Source organism: Crinia signifera, chromosome 3 (genome assembly GCF_055691185.1).
Source record: "Crinia signifera chromosome 3, ASM5569118v1, whole genome shotgun sequence".
NCBI lineage: Eukaryota > Metazoa > Chordata > Amphibia > Anura > Myobatrachidae > Crinia > Crinia signifera.
The window spans coordinates 335,797,548-335,822,547 of record NC_139219.1 but is presented as its reverse complement, the minus strand read 5'-3'; the positions used below and the strand labels follow the sequence as shown (position 1 = coordinate 335,822,547).

The window sequence follows — 25,000 nt, the reverse complement described above, 5'->3', positions numbered from 1 at the left end:
TTTATGCTGGTTACAGGGCGCACGTGCAGGAGACAGTAGGATGTAGCTGTGTAACATGACGTTATTTATGCTGGTTACAGGGCACACGTGCAGGAGACTGTAGGATATAGCTGTGTAACATGACGTTATTTATGCTGGTTACAGGGCACACGTGCAGGAGACAGTAGGATGTAGCCGTGTAACATGAGGTTATTTATGCTGGTTACAGGGCACACGTGCAGGAGACTGTAGGATATAGCTGTGTAACATGACATTTATTTATGCTGGTTACAGGGCACACGTGCAGGAGACAGTAGGATGTAGCCGTGTAACATGAGGTTATTTATGCTGGTTACAGGGCACACGTGCAGGAGACTGTAGGATATAGCTGTGTAACATGACGTTATTTATGCTGGTTACAGGGCACACGTGCAGGAGACTGTAGGATATAGCTGTGTAACATGACATTTATTTATGCTGGTTACAGGGCGCACGTGCAGGAGACGGTAGGATGTAGCTGTGTAACATGAGGTTATTTATGCTGGTTACAGGGCACACGTGCAAGAGACAGTAGGATGTAGCTGTGTAACATGAGGTTATTTATGCTGGTTACAGGGCACACGTGCAGGAGACAGTAGGATGTAGCTGTGTAACATGAGGTTATTTATGCTGGTTACAGGGCACACGTGCAGGAGACAGTAGGATGTAGCTGTGTAACATGAGGTTATTTATGCTGGTTACAGGGCACACGTGCAGGAGACAGTAGGATATAGCTGTGTAACATGACGTTATTTATGCTGGTTACAGGGCACACGTGCAGGAGACAGTAGGATATAGCTGTGTAACATGAGGTTATTTATGCTGGTTACAGGGCACACGTGCAGGAGACAGTAGGATATAGCTGTGTAACATGAGGTTATTTATGCTGGTTACAGGGCACACGTGCAGGAGACAGTAGGATATAGCTGTGTAACATGAGGTTATTTATGCTGGTTACAGGGCACACGTGCAGGAGACAGTAGGATGTAGCTGTGTAATATGGTTATTTATGCTGGTTACAGGGCGCACGTGCAGGAGACAGTAGGATATAGCTGTGTAACATGAGGTTATTTATGCTGGTTACAGGGCGCACGTGCAGGAGACAGTAGGATGTAGCTGTGTAACATGAGGTTATTTATGCTGGTTACAGGGCACACGTGCAGGAGACTGTAGGATATAGCTGTGTAACATGACATTTATTTATGCTGGTTACAGGGCACACGTGCAGGAGACAGTAGGATGTAGCCGTGTAACATGAGGTTATTTATGCTGGTTACAGGGCACACGTGCAGGAGACTGTAGGATATAGCTGTGTAACATGACGTTATTTATGCTGGTTACAGGGCACACGTGCAGGAGACTGTAGGATATAGCTGTGTAACATGACATTTATTTATGCTGGTTACAGGGCGCACGTGCAGGAGACGGTAGGATGTAGCTGTGTAACATGAGGTTATTTATGCTGGTTACAGGGCACACGTGCAAGAGACAGTAGGATGTAGCTGTGTAACATGAGGTTATTTATGCTGGTTACAGGGCACACGTGCAGGAGACAGTAGGATGTAGCTGTGTAACATGAGGTTATTTATGCTGGTTACAGGGCACACGTGCAGGAGACAGTAGGATGTAGCTGTGTAACATGAGGTTATTTATGCTGGTTACAGGGCACACGTGCAGGAGACAGTAGGATATAGCTGTGTAACATGACGTTATTTATGCTGGTTACAGGGCACACGTGCAGGAGACAGTAGGATATAGCTGTGTAACATGAGGTTATTTATGCTGGTTACAGGGCACACGTGCAGGAGACAGTAGGATATAGCTGTGTAACATGAGGTTATTTATGCTGGTTACAGGGCACACGTGCAGGAGACAGTAGGATGTAGCTGTGTAACATGAGGTTATTTATGCTGGTTACAGGGCACACGTGCAGGAGACAGTAGGATATAGCTGTGTAACATGAGGTTATTTATGCTGGTTACAGGGCACACGTGCAGGAGACAGTAGGATATAGCTGTGTAACATGAGGTTATTTATGCTGGTTACAGGGCACACGTGCAGGAGACAGTAGGATGTAGCTGTGTAATATGGTTATTTATGCTGGTTACAGGGCGCACGTGCAGGAGACAGTAGGATATAGCTGTGTAACATGAGGTTATTTATGCTGGTTACAGGGCGCACGTGCAGGAGACAGTAGGATGTAGCTGTGTAACATGAGGTTATTTATGCTGGTTACAGGGCACACGTGCAGGAGACAGTAGGATATAGCTGTGTAACATGACGTTATTTATGCTGGTTACAGGGCACACGTGCAGGAGACAGTAGGATATAGCTGTGTAACATGAGGTTATTTATGCTGGTTACAGGGCACACGTGCAGGAGACAGTAGGATGTAGCTGTGTAATATGACGTTATTTATGCTGGTTACAGGGCGCACGTGCAGGAAACAGTAGGATATAGATGTGTAACATGACGTTATTTATGCTGGTTACAGGGCACACGTGCAGGAGACGGTAGGATATAGCTGTGTAACATGACGTTATTTATGCTGGTTACAGGGCACACGTGCAGGAGACAGTAGGATGTAGCTGTGTAACATGACGTTATTTATGCTGGTTACAGGGCACACGTGCAGGAGACAGTAGGATGTAGCTGTGTAACATGAGGTTATGTATGCTGGTTACAGGGCACACGTGCAGGGGACAGTAGTATATAGATGTGTAACATGAGGTTATTTATGCTGGTTACAGGGCACACGTGCAGGAGACAGTAGGATATAGCCGTGTAACATGAGGTTATTTATGCTGGTTACAGGGCACACGTGCAGGAGACAGTAGGATATAGCCGTGTAACATGAGGTTATTTATGCTGGTTACAGGGCACACGTGCAGGAGACAGTAGGATATAGCCGTGTAACATGAGGTTATTTATGCTGGTTACAGGGCACACGTGCAGGAGACAGTAGGATATAGCCGTGTAACATGAGGTTATTTATGCTGGTTACAGGGCACACGTGCAGGAGACTGTATGATATAGCCGTGTAACATGACATTTATTTATGCTGGTTACAGGGCACACGTGCAGGAGACAGTAGGATATAGCTGTGTAACATGACGTTATTTATGCTGGTTACAGGGCACACGTGCAGGAGACAGTAGGATATAGCCGTGTAACATGAGGTTATTTATGCTGGTTACAGGGCACACGCGCAGGAGACAGTAGGATGTAGCTGTGTAACATGACGTTATTTATGCTGGTTACAGGGCACACGTGCAGGAGACAGTAGGATGTAGCTGTGTAACATGAGGTTATTTATGCTGGTTACAGGGCACACGTGCAGGAGACAGTAGGATATAGCCGTGTAACATGAGGTTATTTATGCTGGTTACAGGGCACACGTGCAGGAGACAGTAGGATATAGCCGTGTAACATGATGTTATTTATGCTGGTTACAGGGCGCACGTGCAGGAGACAGTAGGATGTAGCTGTGTAACATGAGGTTATTTATGCTGGTTACAGGGCGCACGTGCAGGAGACAGTAGGATGTAGCTGTGTAACATGAGGTTATTTATGCTGGTTACAGGGCGCACGTGCAGGAGACAGTAGGATATAGCTGTGTAACATGAGGTTATTTATGCTGGTTACAGGGCGCACGTGCAGGAGACAGTAGGATATAGCTGTGTAACATGACGTTATTTATGCTGGTTACAGGGCACACGTGCAGGAGACAGTAGGATATAGCTGTGTAACATGAGGTTATTTATGCTGGTTACAGGGCACACGTGCAGGAGACAGTAGGATGTAGCTGTGTAACATGAGGTTATTTATGCTGGTTACAGGGCACACGTGCAGGAGACAGTAGGATATAGCTGTGTAACATGAGGTTATTTATGCTGGTTACAGGGCGCACGTGCAGGAGACAGTAGGATATAGATGTGTAACATGATGTTATTTATGCTGGTTACAGGGCACACGTGCAGGAGACAGTAGGATATAGCCGTGTAACATGAGGTTATTTATGCTGGTTACAGGGCACACGTGCAGGAGACAGTAGGATATAGATGTGTAACATGACGTTATATATGCTGGTTACAGGGCGCACGTGCAGGAGACGGTAGGATATAGCTGTGTAACATGAGGTTATTTATGCTGGTTACAGGGCACACGTGCAGGAGACAGTAGGATATAGCTGTGTAACATGAGGTTATTTATGCTGGTTACAGGGCGCACGTGCAGGAGACAGTAGGATATAGATGTGTAACATGATGTTATTTATGCTGGTTACAGGGCACACGTGCAGGAGACAGTAGGATATAGCCGTGTAACATGAGGTTATTTATGCTGGTTACAGGGCACACGTGCAGGAGACAGTAGGATATAGCTGTGTAACATGACGTTATTTATGCTGGTTACAGGGCACACGTGCAGGGGACAGTAGTATATAGATGTGTAACATGAGGTTATTTATGCTGGTTACAGGGCACACGTGCAGGAGACAGTAGGATATAGCTGTGTAACATGACGTTATTTATGCTGGTTACAGGGCACACGTGCAGGGGACAGTAGTATATAGATGTGTAACATGAGGTTATTTATGCTGGTTACAGGGCACACGTGCAGGAGACAGTAGGATATAGCCGTGTAACATGAGGTTATTTATGCTGGTTACAGGGCACACGTGCAGGAGACAGTAGGATATAGCCGTGTAACATGACGTTATTTATGCTGGTTACAGGGCACACGTGCAGGAGACAGTAGGATGTAGCCGTGTAACATGAGGTTATTTATGCTGGTTACAGGGCACACGTGCAGGAGACAGTAGGATGTAGCCGTGTAACATGAGGTTATTTATGCTGGTTACAGGGCACACGTGCAGGAGACTGTAGGATATAGCTGTGTAACATGACGTTATTTATGCTGGTTACAGGGCACACGTGCAGGAGACTGTAGGATATAGCTGTGTAACATGACATTTATTTATGCTGGTTACAGGGCGCACGTGCAGGAGACGGTAGGATGTAGCTGTGTAACATGAGGTTATTTATGCTGGTTACAGGGCACACGTGCAAGAGACAGTAGGATGTAGCTGTGTAACATGAGGTTATTTATGCTGGTTACAGGGCACACGTGCAGGAGACTGTAGGATATAGCTGTGTAACATGACGTTATTTATGCTGGTTACAGGGCACACGTGTCATGAACCATCATTGGGGCACCCCCACACCTGGATCATGAGGGGGTAGACACCCCAAAATTCCTAAATACAGCCCAGAGACACAGACACCCTCTTAGCTGAATTCATAGACTGCAACCTCCTGGGAGCTGTGCCTCTCACACTAATGGAGCTATCCACAGGACTGTGTGTTCTATAGTAATAGAATGTGACTTTATTAGATACCAGATGTTTCGGGAAGTAGTCCCTTGTTCTTATAAGTGTTGTGCCTATCAGGGCATATACCCCTGAGCCTGATAGATGTCTGTCTCCGTAATGTACTGTTTATTGCATGTGTGCAATTTCCTGCCATCCAGTGTGTGAGTGATACATGGGAAAGCCAGGACTGACCCCCTCTCTCCCCCTGCGCTCACAACCCCCCTGCACAGGAAGCAGCAATCAGCTGAGGGGGCTGTGACATCACAAATGACTACAAGGGGTTAACATGGCTCATTATACAATCCCAAAGTGGACATTTTCCTTATCAGCATAATTACCTGGCCTTTGTTCTAAGGGCAGTCATTGCAGACTACATGTCTCCAAAACCACAGGGGGTCTCCACATAGCTCTGAGACACCTTCTAAAGAGCAGGATTGAAATCCCTCCAATCAGGACACTCCGTGAGGTCACCAGGGGAGCGGAGCCTTCTGGGAGGATGAAAGTTTTGAAGAGGGCACGCACCAGGGGTGGGGGTTGTTGTTGAGTTTGAGAGACTGCAGAGAGAGGCGGCTGCCAGGAACCAAGCCTGTCCGCCTGGTGCTGGTAGATGGGGACACAGCCAAGCATACTGCCCCACCAGAGCATCACAGGTGCCTGGCTTAAGTGTGCCAGCAGGAGCTGGGTGACTTTTGCAGGGTGCCCTACTCCCAGGAGTAGTGATTGGCGCAGGCCAAGATCAGCAGGACACCATCATCGTCCTCCCAGCAACCAACATCCAGCAGACGCAAGTATTCCCTGAGGTGCATATTCCCGGTATAGGGGTAGGGGTTCTTGTTTTGTGTGGTTCTAGTCATATTGGTCTATTCATAACTGTGTTTAATGTTAATGCTACCTGTATATATATGTACATAGTGTGGTTACGGTTTACATGTTTTATTTAGTCTCTATGTAATAAAGGTTCCATTGGACCTTGCTATTGCGTGCTTTCTGTGTGATCGCTGAATCGTGTGTGGCCCCAGGACCCGTGCAAAGCTGTAACGCTGCCTTTCTCAAGGCGGAAAACACATGAGGCGAAAGTAATGCACATTATGAGCCTGGGGTCGTCACAATTGGTGGCAGCAGTGGGATCACACAGGCCCGACGTCCGGGCAGAGCCAGGGGTCCGTATCGGTATGCGGCCAAGCTCTAAAGGCGCAATAGTCCGTAACCCGGTAGTATAGAACCACACAGAGCAGAGCTCTTATAAACCTAGCTGGAACACCGGGGAGGAAGAAAAAGGTTCCTGTGCGAGGGCATTACGCGAGGGAAGAATTCCGCTTAAGTGCCTGCTTGTCCAGGGGACTTTCCCTGCAAGCGTGAGAACGGTGGAGTGTGCCGTGGCCCAGAAACGGAAGCTGAAGTGAGGGGGTTCAGCAAGTGACGCTGGCCAAGCCCTACTAGTGCAGCACGTTTGGAGAATGGGGCCAGGAAAAGGACAGAAACGTCTAAAGAGAGGCAAGAGGTGCCCACAGTTGCCCAGAGCAGTGAGGCTCATAGATGAGGAATCGTCATGGAGTCGTCTGGCTGAGGAATGGGACCTGAGCAGTCCATCCACGCTGATGCAGCCCCTCTGGGAGGATTGGGAAGCAGCATATCGGTGGATTAATGTATGGACAGGAGCTACTACAGAGGAGAAAGCCGCTTACCTGACCGATGAATTTGAGCAGTATGTATTTGAGGCTGCTGCAGGGAACCTGCTGCATACGGTGGCGTGGAAGGCGTTTGTCACAGAAGTAAGTAACGCCACGCATCAGCTAATGCACAGAAGCCGGGTCGCTGAGGCCAGCGTGCCAGCACCGGGTAAAGTGGGTCCTGGGAAGGAGCCCGCGAAGAGAACTCAAAGGGAGGAGGAGTTGATGGTGCCACCGGGGTGGATGACCGAGGGGTCCACTACCGAGATCCCAGGGGGGGAGGCGGAGGATCTGTGGCCTGCAGAATCTGGAGCTCCATTAGCAAGAATGAGTCTGGAGGACCTAATTGCGGAATGGAGGCTACGATGCAGCACACCCCCCGAAGGCCGTTCACACTGCACTCTTATTCAATGGGTGTACGAGCAGCAAGAGGACCCGCTACATGCGTTCAGCGCGTATAGAAACTGGGTCCTGTGTCCAGGGGAACTGAGAAGTGTCCAGGAGCAGTTGCAGTGTCTCCTGCATTGCTATGAGAATGCAGAGAGAGTCGCCCTAGCACAGGGGCAGCTGAATTCTCCAGAGTGGCTGGACCAGTGTCAGAGGGTAGAGGCAGAGGAACGTCGGCTGCTGCAGCTTGTGCATCCGCACAGAGACACTGAACTAAATTCCCCTCTGACACCGGGAGAAATCACAGAACTGTTCCCATTCAGTGAGTTGGGAAATGAGGAACGAGCTGTGGAGTGTCCCTGCGATTTCGCACCAGGGACCTGGGACTCCCAAGGAGCCCTATCATCATGGACTGTGTCTGTTGCAGATGGACATTGGGAAGGGGATATTTATTCCCCCTGCATTGTGCCAAGTAGTGTGGCAGAGCTGGGCACTGTGGCCCCACATGGTGATGATGGACTGGTGCACACGGAGCCCGTGATAGATGGAGCAGTGCCAGTATACAGTGCAGGGGCTGCCCCAGAGAATAGCCCCAGAGCAGAGCAGACCTCGGAGGCTGGGACTGTGATTGCTGAGTCCTCGCCACAGGAGGTACAAAGCAGTGGTCAGCCACTGCTCCAAGCAGCTAGCCAAAGGATGGGGGTGCACCCAAAAATGGCACCCCAGGAAGAATGGCAGTACATCTTCCCTTTTGCAGATGTGGGAGATGGAGACTTTGAAACTAGCGGCCAGGGGGTCTGCAATGATTGTGCCCCAGCCGAGGGGGCAGTAATTCTCCCTTACAGGACCACCAGCGGCCCAGCGAATGAGGGCATCTTGCCACAGGATCCCCAGCATATTCAGCAGGGGGAGATGGAAGAAAATGTGTCTGGGGTGTGCTCCGCCGCTCCACCCCCCCAGGAGGATTATCCAGGACTGTTCCCACTTAGCCATCAGAGCCAGGAGGATCTGAAGTTAAAAGGCAGGTACGTGACCGGGGTGCCAGAGCAGGGAGTAGAGGCTGGGGTGCAGCGCTACTGTGAGTCCCCTGCAAGAGTGACTAACTGTAATTATGTGCCCGGGGAGCCACTGCAGCAAACAGGCAGCCAAGCAAGCAAACATGGAGGGGATGGTCAGAGGCATAGCTCATCACCCCCCTGCGCCTCAGAGGAAGACACCTCACCACCCAGCATGGCACGAGCAAGAGAATGTGAGTTTGCACCTGGGGCTGTAAGGGAGATGCCAGCCGTGCTGCTGTACATTGCCACCCCACCAGTCCCTCTCATAGCCAGCCTGGGGAAGATGGAAGTTTGCCCAGGGGAGGCCCAGCAGTTATTGTTCAAAGGGCTGGGGGAGGTGTTCGACCCAAGGGGGGGGATTGTGGGAAAATCAGGGGAAGGATTGCGGATACCCCCTGCTCTTCTGCAGCCATGGTGTGAAGGAGAATCCCCAGGACCGCTGCCTGCTGCTGAGGGCAGGTGGGGGCAGAGTGTGCTGAGGCCCTGCAAGGTGGATGAACAGACATGGATGGAAGGTTGCCCAGGGGAGGCCCAGCAGCTTCAGGGGCTGGGGGAGGTTTCAGGCCCAAGTGGGGTGACGGTGAAGGCTTCTGATGTTTTGGGAGAAGCATCGTTGTTACCCACTGCTCCCCTGCAGCCAACGTCGGCGCTGTTGTTAAGAGCAGAATCCGCAGCCAGGTTTCCGGATTGTAGCCTGTGTACACCGATAGGGCCCCTCCCAGTTGCGCCAGAGGCGGAGGGAGGAGGGCCAACCAAACAGGCAGGAGAGAAGGAAAGATTTCCACATGACAGGGGCAAACCCGGTAACTGGGGTACGGGAATGCGGGTTACACATGGTGAACGGCTGACCTCGGACCCCCCTCATCCAGAGCAGGAGGAGCGGAATCACGCCTCCAGGAGATCACTGGGCCCGGTCATCCTGACTGGCTCCGATCTGGGAGCCAGCCCCTCGGACCGGATTTAGGAAGGGGGAGGTGTGTCATGAACCATCATTGGGGCACCCCCACACCTGGATCATGAGGGGGTAGACACCCCAAAATTCCTAAATACAGCCCAGAGACACAGACACCCTCTTAGCTGAATTCATAGACTGCAACCTCCTGGGAGCTGTGCCTCTCACACTAATGGAGCTATCCACAGGACTGTGTGTTCTATAGTAATAGAATGTGACTTTATTAGATACCAGATGTTTCGGGAAGTAGTCCCTTGTTCTTATAAGTGTTGTGCCTATCAGGGCATATACCCCTGAGCCTGATAGATGTCTGTCTCCGTAATGTACTGTTTATTGCATGTGTGCAATTTCCTGCCATCCAGTGTGTGAGTGATACATGGGAAAGCCAGGACTGACCCCCTCTCTCCCCCTGCGCTCACAACCCCCCTGCACAGGAAGCAGCAATCAGCTGAGGGGGCTGTGACATCACAAATGACTACAAGGGGTTAACATGGCTCATTATACAATCCCAAAGTGGACATTTTCCTTATCAGCATAATTACCTGGCCTTTGTTCTAAGGGCAGTCATTGCAGACTACATGTCTCCAAAACCACAGGGGGTCTCCACATAGCTCTGAGACACCTTCTAAAGAGCAGGATTGAAATCCCTCCAATCAGGACACTCCGTGAGGTCACCAGGGGAGCGGAGCCTTCTGGGAGGATGAAAGTTTTGAAGAGGGCACGCACCAGGGGTGGGGGTTGTTGTTGAGTTTGAGAGACTGCAGAGAGAGGCGGCTGCCAGGAACCAAGCCTGTCCGCCTGGTGCTGGTAGATGGGGACACAGCCAAGCATACTGCCCCACCAGAGCATCACAGGTGCCTGGCTTAAGTGTGCCAGCAGGAGCTGGGTGACTTTTGCAGGGTGCCCTACTCCCAGGAGTAGTGATTGGCGCAGGCCAAGATCAGCAGGACACCATCATCGTCCTCCCAGCAACCAACATCCAGCAGACGCAAGTATTCCCTGAGGTGCATATTCCCGGTATAGGGGTAGGGGTTCTTGTTTTGTGTGGTTCTAGTCATATTGGTCTATTCATAACTGTGTTTAATGTTAATGCTACCTGTATATATATGTACATAGTGTGGTTACGGTTTACATGTTTTATTTAGTCTCTATGTAATAAAGGTTCCATTGGACCTTGCTATTGCGTGCTTTCTGTGTGATCGCTGAATCGTGTGTGGCCCCAGGACCCGTGCAAAGCTGTAACGCTGCCTTTCTCAAGGCGGAAAACACATGAGGCGAAAGTAATGCACATTATGAGCCTGGGGTCGTCACAACACGTGCAGGAGACAGTAGGATGTAGCTGTGTAACATGAGGTTATTTATGCTGGTTACAGGGCACACGTGCAGGAGACAGTAGGATGTAGCTGTGTAACATGACGTTATTTATGCTGGTTACAGGGCACACGTGCAGGAGACTGTAGGATATAGCTGTGTAACATGACATTTATTTATGCTGGTTACAGGGCGCACGTGCAGGAGACGGTAGGATGTAGCTGTGTAACATGAGGTTATTTATGCTGGTTACAGGGCACACGTGCAAGAGACAGTAGGATGTAGCTGTGTAACATGAGGTTATTTATGCTGGTTACAGGGCACACGTGCAGGAGACAGTAGGATGTAGCTGTGTAACATGAGGTTATTTATGCTGGTTACAGGGCACACGTGCAGGAGACAGTAGGATATAGCTGTGTAACATGACGTTATTTATGCTGGTTACAGGGCACACGTGCAGGAGACAGTAGGATATAGCTGTGTAACATGAGGTTATTTATGCTGGTTACAGGGCACACGTGCAGGAGACAGTAGGATATAGCTGTGTAACATGAGGTTATTTATGCTGGTTACAGGGCACACGTGCAGGAGACAGTAGGATGTAGCTGTGTAACATGAGGTTATTTATGCTGGTTACAGGGCACACGTGCAGGAGACAGTAGGATATAGCTGTGTAACATGAGGTTATTTATGCTGGTTACAGGGCACACGTGCAGGAGACAGTAGGATATAGCTGTGTAACATGAGGTTATTTATGCTGGTTACAGGGCACACGTGCAGGAGACAGTAGGATATAGCTGTGTAACATGAGGTTATTTATGCTGGTTACAGGGCACACGTGCAGGAGACAGTAGGATGTAGCTGTGTAATATGGTTATTTATGCTGGTTACAGGGCGCACGTGCAGGAGACAGTAGGATATAGCTGTGTAACATGAGGTTATTTATGCTGGTTACAGGGCGCACGTGCAGGAGACAGTAGGATATAGCTGTGTAACATGAGGTTATTTATGCTGGTTACAGGGCACACGTGCAGGAGACAGTAGGATATAGCTGTGTAACATGAGGTTATTTATGCTGGTTACAGGGCACACGTGCAGGAGACAGTAGGATGTAGCTGTGTAATATGACGTTATTTATGCTGGTTACAGGGCGCACGTGCAGGAAACAGTAGGATATAGATGTGTAACATGACGTTATTTATGCTGGTTACAGGGCACACGTGCAGGAGACGGTAGGATATAGCTGTGTAACATGACGTTATTTATGCTGGTTACAGGGCACACGTGCAGGAGACAGTAGGATGTAGCTGTGTAACATGACGTTATTTATGCTGGTTACAGGGCACACGTGCAGGAGACAGTAGGATGTAGCTGTGTAACATGAGGTTATGTATGCTGGTTACAGGGCACACGTGCAGGGGACAGTAGTATATAGATGTGTAACATGAGGTTATTTATGCTGGTTACAGGGCACACGTGCAGGAGACAGTAGGATATAGCCGTGTAACATGAGGTTATTTATGCTGGTTACAGGGCACACGTGCAGGAGACAGTAGGATATAGCCGTGTAACATGAGGTTATTTATGCTGGTTACAGGGCACACGTGCAGGAGACAGTAGGATATAGCCGTGTAACATGAGGTTATTTATGCTGGTTACAGGGCACACGTGCAGGAGACAGTAGGATATAGCCGTGTAACATGAGGTTATTTATGCTGGTTACAGGGCACACGTGCAGGAGACAGTAGGATATAGCTGTGTAACATGACGTTATTTATGCTGGTTACAGGGCACACGCGCAGGAGACAGTAGGATATAGCCGTGTAACATGAGGTTATTTATGCTGGTTACAGGGCACACGCGCAGGAGACAGTAGGATATAGCCGTGTAACATGATGTTATTTATGCTGGTTACAGGGCACACGCGCAGGAGACAGTAGGATATAGCTGTGTAACATGATGTTATTTATGCTGGTTACAGGGCACACGTGCAGGAGACAGTAGGATGTAGCTGTGTAACATGACGTTATTTATGCTGGTTACAGGGCACACGTGCAGGAGACAGTAGGATATAGCTGTGTAACATGACGTTATTTATGCTGGTTACAGGGCACACGTGCAGGAGACAGTAGGATATAGCTGTATAACATGACGTTATTTATGCTGGTTACAAGGCACACGTGCAGGAGACAGTAGGATGTAACTGTGTAACATGAGGTTATTTATGCTGGTTACAGGGCACACGTGCAGGAGACAGTAGGATATAGCTGTGTAACATGACGTTATTTATGCTGGTTACAGGGCACACATGCAGGAGACAGTAGGATGTAGCTGTATAACATGAGGTTATTTATGCTGGTTACAGGGCACACGTGCAGGAGACAGTAGGATGTAGCTGTGTAACATGAGGTTATTTATGCTGGTTACAGGGCACACGTGCAGGAGACAGTAGGATATAGCAGTGTAACATGATGTTATTTATGCTGGTTACAGGGCACACGTGCAGGAGACAGTAGGATATAGCTGTGTAACATGAGGTTATTTATGCTGGTTACAGGGCACACGTGCAGGAGACAGTAGGATGTAGCTGTGTAACATGACGTTATTTATGCTGGTTACAGGGCACACGTGCAGGAGACAGTAGGATGTAGCTGTGTAACATGAGGTTATTTATGCTGGTTACAGGGCACACGTGCAGGAGACAGTAGGATAAAGCTGTGTAACATGACGTTATTTATGCTGGTTACAGGGCACACGTGCAGGAGACAGTAGGATGTAGCTGTGTAACATGAGGTTATTTATGCTGGTTACAGGGCACACGTGCAGGAGACAGTAGGATATAGCCGTGTAACATGAGGTTATTTATGCTGGTTACAGGGCACACGTGCAGGAGACAGTAGGATATAGCCGTGTAACATGATGTTATTTATGCTGGTTACAGGGCGCACGTGCAGGAGACAGTAGGATGTAGCCGTGTAACATGAGGTTATTTATGCTGGTTACAGGGCGCACGTGCAGGAGACAGTAGGATGTAGCTGTGTAACATGAGGTTATTTATGCTGGTTACAGGGCGCACGTGCAGGAGACAGTAGGATATAGCTGTGTAACATGAGGTTATTTATGCTGGTTACAGGGCGCACGTGCAGGAGACAGTAGGATATAGCTGTGTAACATGACGTTATTTATGCTGGTTACAGGGCACACGTGCAGGAGACAGTAGGATATAGCTGTGTAACATGAGGTTATTTATGCTGGTTACAGGGCACACGTGCAGGAGACAGTAGGATGTAGCTGTGTAACATGAGGTTATTTATGCTGGTTACAGGGCACACGTGCAGGAGACAGTAGGATATAGCTGTGTAACATGAGGTTATTTATGCTGGTTACAGGGCGCACGTGCAGGAGACAGTAGGATATAGATGTGTAACATGATGTTATTTATGCTGGTTACAGGGCACACGTGCAGGAGACAGTAGGATATAGCCGTGTAACATGAGGTTATTTATGCTGGTTACAGGGCACACGTGCAGGAGACAGTAGGATATAGATGTGTAACATGACGTTATATATGCTGGTTACAGGGCGCACGTGCAGGAGACGGTAGGATATAGCTGTGTAACATGAGGTTATTTATGCTGGTTACAGGGCACACGTGCAGGAGACAGTAGGATATAGCTGTGTAACATGAGGTTATTTATGCTGGTTACAGGGCGCACGTGCAGGAGACAGTAGGATATAGATGTGTAACATGATGTTATTTATGCTGGTTACAGGGCACACGTGCAGGAGACAGTAGGATATAGCCGTGTAACATGAGGTTATTTATGCTGGTTACAGGGCACACGTGCAGGAGACAGTAGGATATAGCCGTGTAACATGAGGTTATTTATGCTGGTTACAGGGCACACGTGCAGGAGACAGTAGGATATAGCCGTGTAACATGACGTTATTTATGCTGGTTACAGGGCACACGTGCAGGAGACAGTAGGATGTAGCTGTGTAACATGAGGTTATTTATGCTGGTTACAGGGCACACGTGCAGGAGACAGTAGGATAAAGCTGTGTAACATGACGTTATTTATGCTGGTTACAGGGCACACGTGCAGGAGACAGTAGGATGTAGCTGTGTAACATGAGGTTATTTATGCTGGTTACAGGGCACACGTGCAGGAGACAGTAGGATATAGCCGTGTAACATGAGGTTATTTATGCTGGTTACAGGGCACACGTGCAGGAGACAGTAGGATAAAGCTGTGTAACATGACGTTATTTATGCTGGTTACAGGGCACACGTGCAGGAGACAGTAGGATGTAGCTGTGTAACATGAGGTTATTTATGCTGGTTACAGGGCACACGTGCAGGAGACAGTAGGATATAGCCGTGTAACATGAGGTTATTTATGCTGGTTACAGGGCACACGTGCAGGAGACAGTAGGATATAGCCGTGTAACATGATGTTATTTATGCTGGTTACAGGGCGCACGTGCAGGAGACAGTAGGATGTAGCCGTGTAACATGAGGTTATTTATGCTGGTTACAGGGCGCACGTGCAGGAGACAGTAGGATGTAGCTGTGTAACATGAGGTTATTTATGCTGGTTACAGGGCGCACGTGCAGGAGACAGTAGGATATAGCTGTGTAACATGAGGTTATTTATGCTGGTTACAGGGCGCACGTGCAGGAGACAGTAGGATATAGCTGTGTAACATGACGTTATTTATGCTGGTTACAGGGCACACGTGCAGGAGACAGTAGGATATAGCTGTGTAACATGAGGTTATTTATGCTGGTTACAGGGCACACGTGCAGGAGACAGTAGGATGTAGCTGTGTAACATGAGGTTATTTATGCTGGTTACAGGGCACACGTGCAGGAGACAGTAGGATATAGCTGTGTAACATGAGGTTATTTATGCTGGTTACAGGGCGCACGTGCAGGAGACAGTAGGATATAGATGTGTAACATGATGTTATTTATGCTGGTTACAGGGCACACGTGCAGGAGACAGTAGGATATAGCCGTGTAACATGAGGTTATTTATGCTGGTTACAGGGCACACGTGCAGGAGACAGTAGGATATAGATGTGTAACATGACGTTATATATGCTGGTTACAGGGCGCACGTGCAGGAGACGGTAGGATATAGCTGTGTAACATGAGGTTATTTATGCTGGTTACAGGGCACACGTGCAGGAGACAGTAGGATATAGCTGTGTAACATGAGGTTATTTATGCTGGTTACAGGGCGCACGTGCAGGAGACAGTAGGATATAGATGTGTAACATGATGTTATTTATGCTGGTTACAGGGCACACGTGCAGGAGACAGTAGGATATAGCCGTGTAACATGAGGTTATTTATGCTGGTTACAGGGCACACGTGCAGGAGACAGTAGGATATAGCCGTGTAACATGAGGTTATTTATGCTGGTTACAGGGCACACGTGCAGGAGACAGTAGGATATAGCCGTGTAACATGACGTTATTTATGCTGGTTACAGGGCACACGTGCAGGAGACAGTAGGATGTAGCCGTGTAACATGAGGTTATTTATGCTGGTTACAGGGCACACGTGCAGGAGACAGTAGGATATAGCCGTGTAACATGAGGTTATTTATGCTGGTTACAGGGCACACGTGCAGGAGACAGTAGGATATAGCCGTGTAACATGAGGTTATTTATGCTGGTTACAGGGCACACGTGCAGGAGACAGTAGGATGTAGCCGTGTAACATGAGGTTATTTATGCTGGTTACAGGGCACACGTGCAGGAGACAGTAGGATGTAGCCGTGTAACATGAGGTTATTTATGCTGGTTACAGGGCACACGTGCAGGAGACAGTAGGATATAGCTGTGTAACATGACGTTATTTATGCTGGTTACAGGGCACACGTGCAGGAGACAGTAGGATGTAGCTGTGTAACATGAGGTTATTTATGCTGGTTACAGGGCACACGTGCAGGAGACAGTAGGATATAGCTGTGTAACATGACGTTATTTATGCTGGTTACAGGGCACACGTGCAGGAGACAGTAGGATGTAGCCGTATAACATGAGGTTATTTATGCTGGTTACAGGGCACACGTGCAGGAGACAGTAGGATATAGCCGTGTAACATGAGGTTATTTATGCTGGTTACAGGGCACACGTGCAGGAGACAGTAGGATGTAGCCGTGTAACATGAGGTTATTTATGCTGGTTACAGGGCACACGTGCAGGAGACGGTAGGATATAGCCGTGTAACATGAGGTTATTTATGCTGGTTACAGGGCACACGTGCAGGAGACAGTAGGATGTAGCCGTGTAACATGAGGTTATTTATGCTGGTTACAGGGCACACGTGCAGGAGACAGTAGGATGTAGATGTGTAACATGAGGTTATTTATGCTGGTTACAGGGCCCACGTGCAGGAGACAGTAGGATATAGCTGTGTAACATGAGGTTATTTATGCTGGTTACAGGGCACACGTGCAGGAGACAGTAGGATGTAGCTGTGTAACATGAGGTTATTTATGCTGGTTACAGGGCACACGTGCAGGAGACGGTAGGATATAGCTGTGTAACATGGCGTTATTTATGCTGGTTACAGGGCACACGTGCAGGAGACGGTAGGATATAGCTGTGTAACATGAGGTTATTTATGCTGGTTACAGGGCACACGTGCAGGAGACAGTAGGATATAGCTGTGTAACATGACGTTATTAATGCTGGTTACAGGGCACACGTGCAGGAGACAGTAGTATATAGATGTGTAACATGACGTTATTTATGCTGGTTACAGGGCACACGTGCAGGAGACGGTAGGATGTAGCCGTATAACATGAGGTTATTTATGCTGGTTACAGGGCACACGTGCAGGAGACAGTAGGATGTAGCCGTGTAACATGAGGTTATTTATGCTGGTTACAGGGCACACGTGCAGGGGACAGTAGGATGTTGCTGTGTAACATGACGTTATTTATGCTGGTTACAGGGCACACGTGCAGGAGACAGTAGGACGTAGCTGTGTAACATGAGGTTATTTATGCTGGTTACAGGGCACACGTGCAGGAGACAGTAGGATGTAGCTGTGTAACATGACGTTATTTATGCTGGTTACAGGGCACACGTGCAGGAGACAGTAGGATGTAGCTGTGTAACATGAGGTTATTTATGCTGGTTACAGGGCACACGTGCAGGAGACAGTAGGATGTAGCTGTGTAACATGACGTTATTTATGCTGGTTACAGGGCACTCGTGCAGGAGACAGTAGGATGTAGCTGTGTAACATGACGTTATTTATGCTGGTTACAGGGCACTCGTGCAGGAGACGGTAGGATATAGCTGTGTAACATGAGGTTATTTATGCTGGTTACAGGGCACACGTGCAGGAGACAGTAGGATATAGCTGTGTAACATGAGGTTATTTATGCTGGTTACAGGGCGCACGTGCAGGGGACAGTAGGATATAGCTGTGTAACATGACGTTATTTATGCTGGTTACAGGGCACACGTGCAGGAGACAGTAGGATGTAGCTGTGTAACATGACGTTATTTATGCTGGTTACAGGGCACACGTGCAGGAGACAGTAGGATATAGCCGTGTAACATGAGGTTATTTATGCTGGTTACAGGGCACACGTGCAGGAGACAGTAGGATATAGCCGTGTAACATGAGGTTATTTATGCTGGTTACAGGGCACACGTGCAGGAGACAGTAGGATATAGCCGTGTAACATGAGGTTATTTATGCTGGTTACAGGGCACACGTGCAGGAGACTGTATGATATAGCCGTGTAACATGACATTTATTTATGCTGGTTACAGGGCACACGTGCAGGAGACAGTAGGATGTAGCTGTGTAACATGACATTTATTTATGCTGGTTACAGGGCACACGTGCAGGAGACAGTAGGATATAGCTGTGTAACATGACGTTATTTATGCTGGTTACAGGGCACACGTGCAGGAGACAGTAGGATATAGCCGTGTAACATGAGGTTATTTATTCTGGTTACAGGGCACACGCGCAGGAGACAGTAGGATATAGCCGTGTAACATGATGTTATTTATGCTGGTTACAGGGCACACGCGCAGGAGACAGTAGGATATAGCTGTGTAACATGATGTTATTTATGCTGGTTACAGGGCACACGTGCAGGAGACAGTAGGATGTAGCTGTGTAACATGAGGTTATTTATGCTGGTTACAGGGCACACGTGCAGGAGACAGTAGGATAAAGCTGTGTAACATGAGGTTATTTATGCTGGTTACAGGGCACACGTGCAGGAGACAGTAGGATATAGCCGTGTAACATGAGGTTATTTATGCTGGTTACAGGGCACACGTGCAGGAGACAGTAGGATATAGCCGTGTAACATGATGTTATTTATGCTGGTTACAGGGCACACGTGCAGGAGACAGTAGGATATAGCTGTGTAACATGAGGTTATTTATGCTGGTTACAGGGCGCACGTGCAGGAGACAGTAGGATGTAGCTGTGTAACATGAGGTTATTTATGCTGGTTACAGGGCGCACGTGCAGGAGACAGTAGGATATAGCTGTGTAACATGAGGTTATTTATGCTGGTTACAGGGCACACGTGCAGGAGACAGTAGGATGTAGCTGTGTAACATGAGGTTATTTATGCTGGTTACAGGGCACACGTGCAGGAGACAGTAGGATATAGCTGTGTAACATGACGTTATTTATGCTGGTTACAGGGCGCACGTGCAGGAGACAGTAGGATATAGATGTGTAACATGATGTTATTTATGCTGGTTACAGGGCACACGTGCAGGAGACAGTAGGATATAGCTGTGTAACATGAGGTTATTTATGCTGGTTACAGGGCACACGTGCAGGAGACAGTAGGATATAGCTGTGTAACATGACATTTATTTATGCTGGTTACAGGGCGCACGTGCAGGAGACAGTAGGATATAGCTGTGTAACATGAGGTTATTTATGCTGGTTACAGGGCGCACGTGCAGGAGACGGTAGGATATAGATGTGTAACATGATGTTATTTATGCTGGTTACAGGGCACACGTGCAGGAGACAGTAGGATATAGCCGTGTAACATGAGGTTATTTATGCTGGTTACAGGGCACACGTGCAGGAGACAGTAGGATATAGCCGTGTAACATGAGGTTATTTATGCTGGTTACAGGGCACACGTGCAGGAGACAGTAGGATATAGCCGTGTAACATGACGTTATTTATGCTGGTTACAGGGCACACGTGCAGGAGACAGTAGGATGTAGCCGTGTAACATGAGGTTATTTATGCTGGTTACAGGGCACACGTGCAGGAGACAGTAGGATATAGCCGTGTAACATGAGGTTATTTATGCTGGTTACAGGGCACACGTGCAGGAGACAGTAGGATATAGCCGTGTAACATGAGGTTATTTATGCTGGTTACAGGGCACACGTGCAGGAGACAGTAGGATGTAGCCGTGTAACATGAGGTTATTTATGCTGGTTACAGGGCACACGTGCAGGAGACAGTAGGATGTAGCCGTGTAACATGAGGTTATTTATGCTGGTTACAGGGCACACGTGCAGGAGACAGTAGGATATAGCTGTGTAACATGACGTTATTTATGCTGGTTACAGGGCACACGTGCAGGAGACAGTAGGATATAGCCGTGTAACATGAGGTTATTTATGCTGGTTACAGGGCACACGTGCAGGAGACAGTAGGATATAGCTGTGTAACATGACGTTATTTATGCTGGTTACAGGGCACACGTGCAGGAGACAGTAGGATATAGCCGTGTAACATGAGGTTATTTATGCTGGTTACAGGGCACACGTGCAGGAGACAGTAGGATATAGCTGTGTAACATGACGTTATTTATGCTGGTTACAGGGCACACGTGCAGGAGACAGTAGGATGTAGCCGTATAACATGAGGTTATTTATGCTGGTTACAGGGCACACGTGCAGGAGACAGTAGGATATAGCCGTGTAACATGAGGTTATTTATGCTGGTTACAGGGCACACGTGCAGGAGACAGTAGGATATAGCTGTGTAACATGATGTTATTTATGCTGGTTACAGGGCACACGTGCAGGAGACAGTAGGATGTAGCCGTGTAACATGAGGTTATTTATGCTGGTTACAGGGCACACGTGCAGGAGACGGTAGGATATAGCCGTGTAACATGAGGTTATTTATGCTGGTTACAGGGCACACGTGCAGGAGACAGTAGGATGTAGCCGTGTAACATGAGGTTATTTATGCTGGTTACAGGGCACACGTGCAGGAGACAGTAGGATGTAGATGTGTAACATGAGGTTATTTATGCTGGTTACAGGGCCCACGTGCAGGAGACAGTAGGATATAGCTGTGTAACATGACGTTATTTATGCTGGTTACAGGGTACACGTGCAGGAGACAGTAGGATGTAGCCGTGTAACATGAGGTTATTTATGCTGGTTACAGGGCACACGTGCAGGGGACAGTAGGATGTAGCTGTGTAACATGACGTTATTTATGCTGGTTACAGGGCACACGTGCAGGAGACAGTAGGACGTAGCTGTGTAACATGACGTTATTTATGCTGGTTACAGGGCGCACGTGCAGGAGACAGTAGGATATAGCTGTGTAACATGAGGTTATTTATGCTGGTTACAGGGCACACGTGCAGGAGACAGTAGGATGTAGCTGTGTAACATGAGGTTATTTATGCTGGTTACAGGGCGCACGTGCAGGAGACAGTAGGATGTAGCTGTGTAACATGACGTTATTTATGCTGGTTACAGGGCGCACGTGCAGCAGACAGTAGGATGTAGCTGTGTAACATGAGGTTATTTATGCTGGTTACAGGGCACACGTGCAGGAGACAGTAGGATATAGCTGTGTAACATGGCGTTATTTATGCTGGTTACAGGGCACACGTGCAGGAGACGGTAGGATATAGCTGTGTAACATGAGGTTATTTATGCTGGTTACAGGGCACACGTGCAGGAGACGGTAGGATGTAGCCGTATAACATGAGGTTATTTATGCTGGTTACAGGGCACACGTGCAGGAGACAGTAGGATGTAGCCGTGTAACATGAGGTTATTTATGCTGGTTACAGGGCACACGTGCAGGGGACAGTAGGATGTTGCTGTGTAACATGACGTTATTTATGCTGGTTACAGGGCACACGTGCAGGAGACAGTAGGACGTAGCTGTGTAACATGAGGTTATTTATGCTGGTTACAGGGCACACGTGCAGGAGACAGTAGGATGTAGCTGTGTAACATGACGTTATTTATGCTGGTTACAGGGCACACGTGCAGGAGACAGTAGGATGTAGCTGTGTAACATGAGGTTATTTATGCTGGTTACAGGGCACACGTGCAGGAGACAGTAGGATGTAGCTGTGTAACATGACGTTATTTATGCTGGTTACAGGGCACTCGTGCAGGAGACAGTAGGATGTAGCTGTGTAACATGGCGTTATTTATGCTGGTTACAGGGCACACGTGCAGGAGACGGTAGGATATAGCTGTGTAACATGGCGTTATTTATGCTGGTTACAGGGCACACGTGCAGGAGACGGTAGGATATAGCTGTGTAACATGAGATTATTTATGCTGGTTACAGGGCACACGTGCAGGAGACGGTAGGATGTAGCCGTATAACATGAGGTTATTTATGCTGGTTACAGGGCACACGTGCAGGAGACAGTAGGATGTAGCCGTGTAACATGAGGTTATTTATGCTGGTTACAGGGCACACGTGCAGGGGACAGTAGGATGTAGCTGTGTAACATGACGTTATTTATGCTGGTTACAGGGCACACGTGCAGGAGACAGTAGGACGTAGCTGTGTAACATGAGGTTATTTATGCTGGTTACAGGGCACACGTGCAGGAGACAGTAGGATGTAGCTGTGTAACATGACGTTATTTATGCTGGTTACAGGGCACACGTGCAGGAGACAGTAGGATGTAGCTGTGTAACATGAGGTTATTTATGCTGGTTACAGGGCACACGTGCAGGAGACAGTAGGATGTAGCTGTGTAACATGAGGTTATTTATGCTGGTTACAGGGCACACGTGCAGGAGACGGTAGGATGTAGCTGTGTAACATGACGTTATTTATGCTGGTTACAGGGCACTCGTGCAGGAGACGGTAGGATGTAGCTGTGTAACATGACGTTATTTATGCTGGTTACAGGGCACTCGTGCAGGAGACGGTAGGATATAGCTGTGTAACATGAGGTTATTTATGCTGGTTACAGGGCGCACGTGCAGGAGACAGTAGGATATAGCTGTGTAACATGACGTTATTTATGCTGGTTACAGGGCGCACGTGCAGGAGACAGTAGGATATAGCCGTGTAACATGAGGTTATTTATGCTGGTTACAGGGCACACGTGCAGGAGACAGTAGGATATAGCTGTGTAACATGAGGTTATTTATGCTGGTTACAGGGCACACGTGCAGGAGACAGTAGGATATAGCTGTGTAACATGAGGTTATTTATGCTGGTTACAGGGCACACGTGCAGGAGACAGTAGGATATAGCTGTGTAACATGGCGTTATTTATGCTGGTTACAGGGCACTCGTGCAGGAGACGGTAGGATGTAGCTGTGTAACATGAGGTTATTTATGCTGGTTACAGGGCACACGTGTTATTATTATGTGTGGTCACAGCTGCGGCTACAGTATACACTTACACCCCTCTCACACCACAATCCCAACCTCACCATAATACACAATGTATACGGTATATATTATATATTGTGCATTGCTGTATTCCTGTGTACAACCCTGTAGTGGTGTAAGCAGGGGGCGAGCTCCGTGTTCCTGTCACTGTGATGTGTACACGGATTACATCCCCTGTTTGCTCTTTGTGATGCTGGTAATAGTTGTGTTACACTTTGTGTCTCTTTATATAGTCACCCTGTGACGGAGTTGCTGCCTGTGGGATCCTTCGATAGCTCAGCTGGTAGAGCGGAGGACTGTAGTGGGTACGACACAGAGATCCTTAGGTCGCTGGTTCAATTCCGGCTCGAAGGAGATGTTTTTCATTTTTTTTTATTGTGTAATTCCTAAGATTTCTGTAAACCTGACATATGCACAAATATACCTGATACCTTATATTCTATTTAGTGACAGAAACTTATATATTATATGTCACTGCATATTAATTATACTGCATGCTGCTGCACCTCTATTACAGTAATTACAGCTTAACACACTACACCTCTGCATGCTGCTGCACCTCTATTACAATAATTACAGCTTAACACACTACACCACTGCATGCTGATGCACATCTATTACAGTAATTACCGTTTACCACACTACACCCCTGCACCTCTATTACAGTAATTACAGCTTACCATATGCACCTCTATAACAATAATTACAGCTTACCACACTACACCTCTGCATGCTGCTGCACGTCTATTAGTATAATTACTGCTCACCACACTACTCCTCTGCATGCTGCTGCACGTCTATTACATTATTTACAGCTTACCACATTGCACCTCTGCATATTGCTGCACATCTATAAGTATAATTACAGCTTACCACACTACACCTATGCATGCTGCTGCACCTCTATTACAGTAATTACAGCTTACCACACTGCAACTCTGCATGCTGCTGCACATCTATTACAGTAATTAAAGCTTACCTCAGTACACCTCTGCATGCTGCTGCACATCTATTACAGTAATTACTGTTTACCACACACCTCTGCACCTCTATTACAGTAATTACAGCTTACCATACTACACCTCTGCATGCTGTTGCACCTCTATTACAATAATTACAGCTTAACACACTACTCCTCTGCATGCTGCTGCACGTCTATTACATTATTTACAGCTTACCACATTGCACCTCTGCATATTGCTGCACATATATTAGTATAATTACAGCTTACCACACTACACCTCTGCATGCTGCTGCACCTCTATTACAGTAATTACAGCTTACCACACGACGCCTCTGCATGATGCTGCACACCTATTAGTATAATTACAGCTTCCGAGACTACATCTATGCATGCTGCTGCACCTCTATTACAGTAATTACAGCTTACCACTCAACGCCTCTGCATGATGCTGCACATCTATTAGTATAATTACAGCTTACCACACTACACCTCTGCATGCTATTGCACCTCTAATACAGTAATTACATCTTACCACACTACACCTATGCATGCTACTGCACCTCTAATACAGTAATTACATCTTACCACACTACACCTCTGCATGCTACTGCACCTCT

At 47.8% G+C, this 25,000-nt stretch overlaps 1 non-coding gene across 1 annotated transcript; it reads left to right on the top strand.

The window, feature by feature from the left end:
* The first annotated feature begins 23,684 nt into the window (after window positions 1–23,684).
* TRNAY-GUA (transfer RNA tyrosine (anticodon GUA)) lies at window positions 23,685–23,773 on the top strand. The gene is given in 2 exon segments: window positions 23,685–23,721; window positions 23,738–23,773. It is a non-coding gene; the product is annotated as a tRNA-Tyr (tRNA).
* The last annotated feature ends 1,227 nt before the right edge of the window (window positions 23,774–25,000 follow it).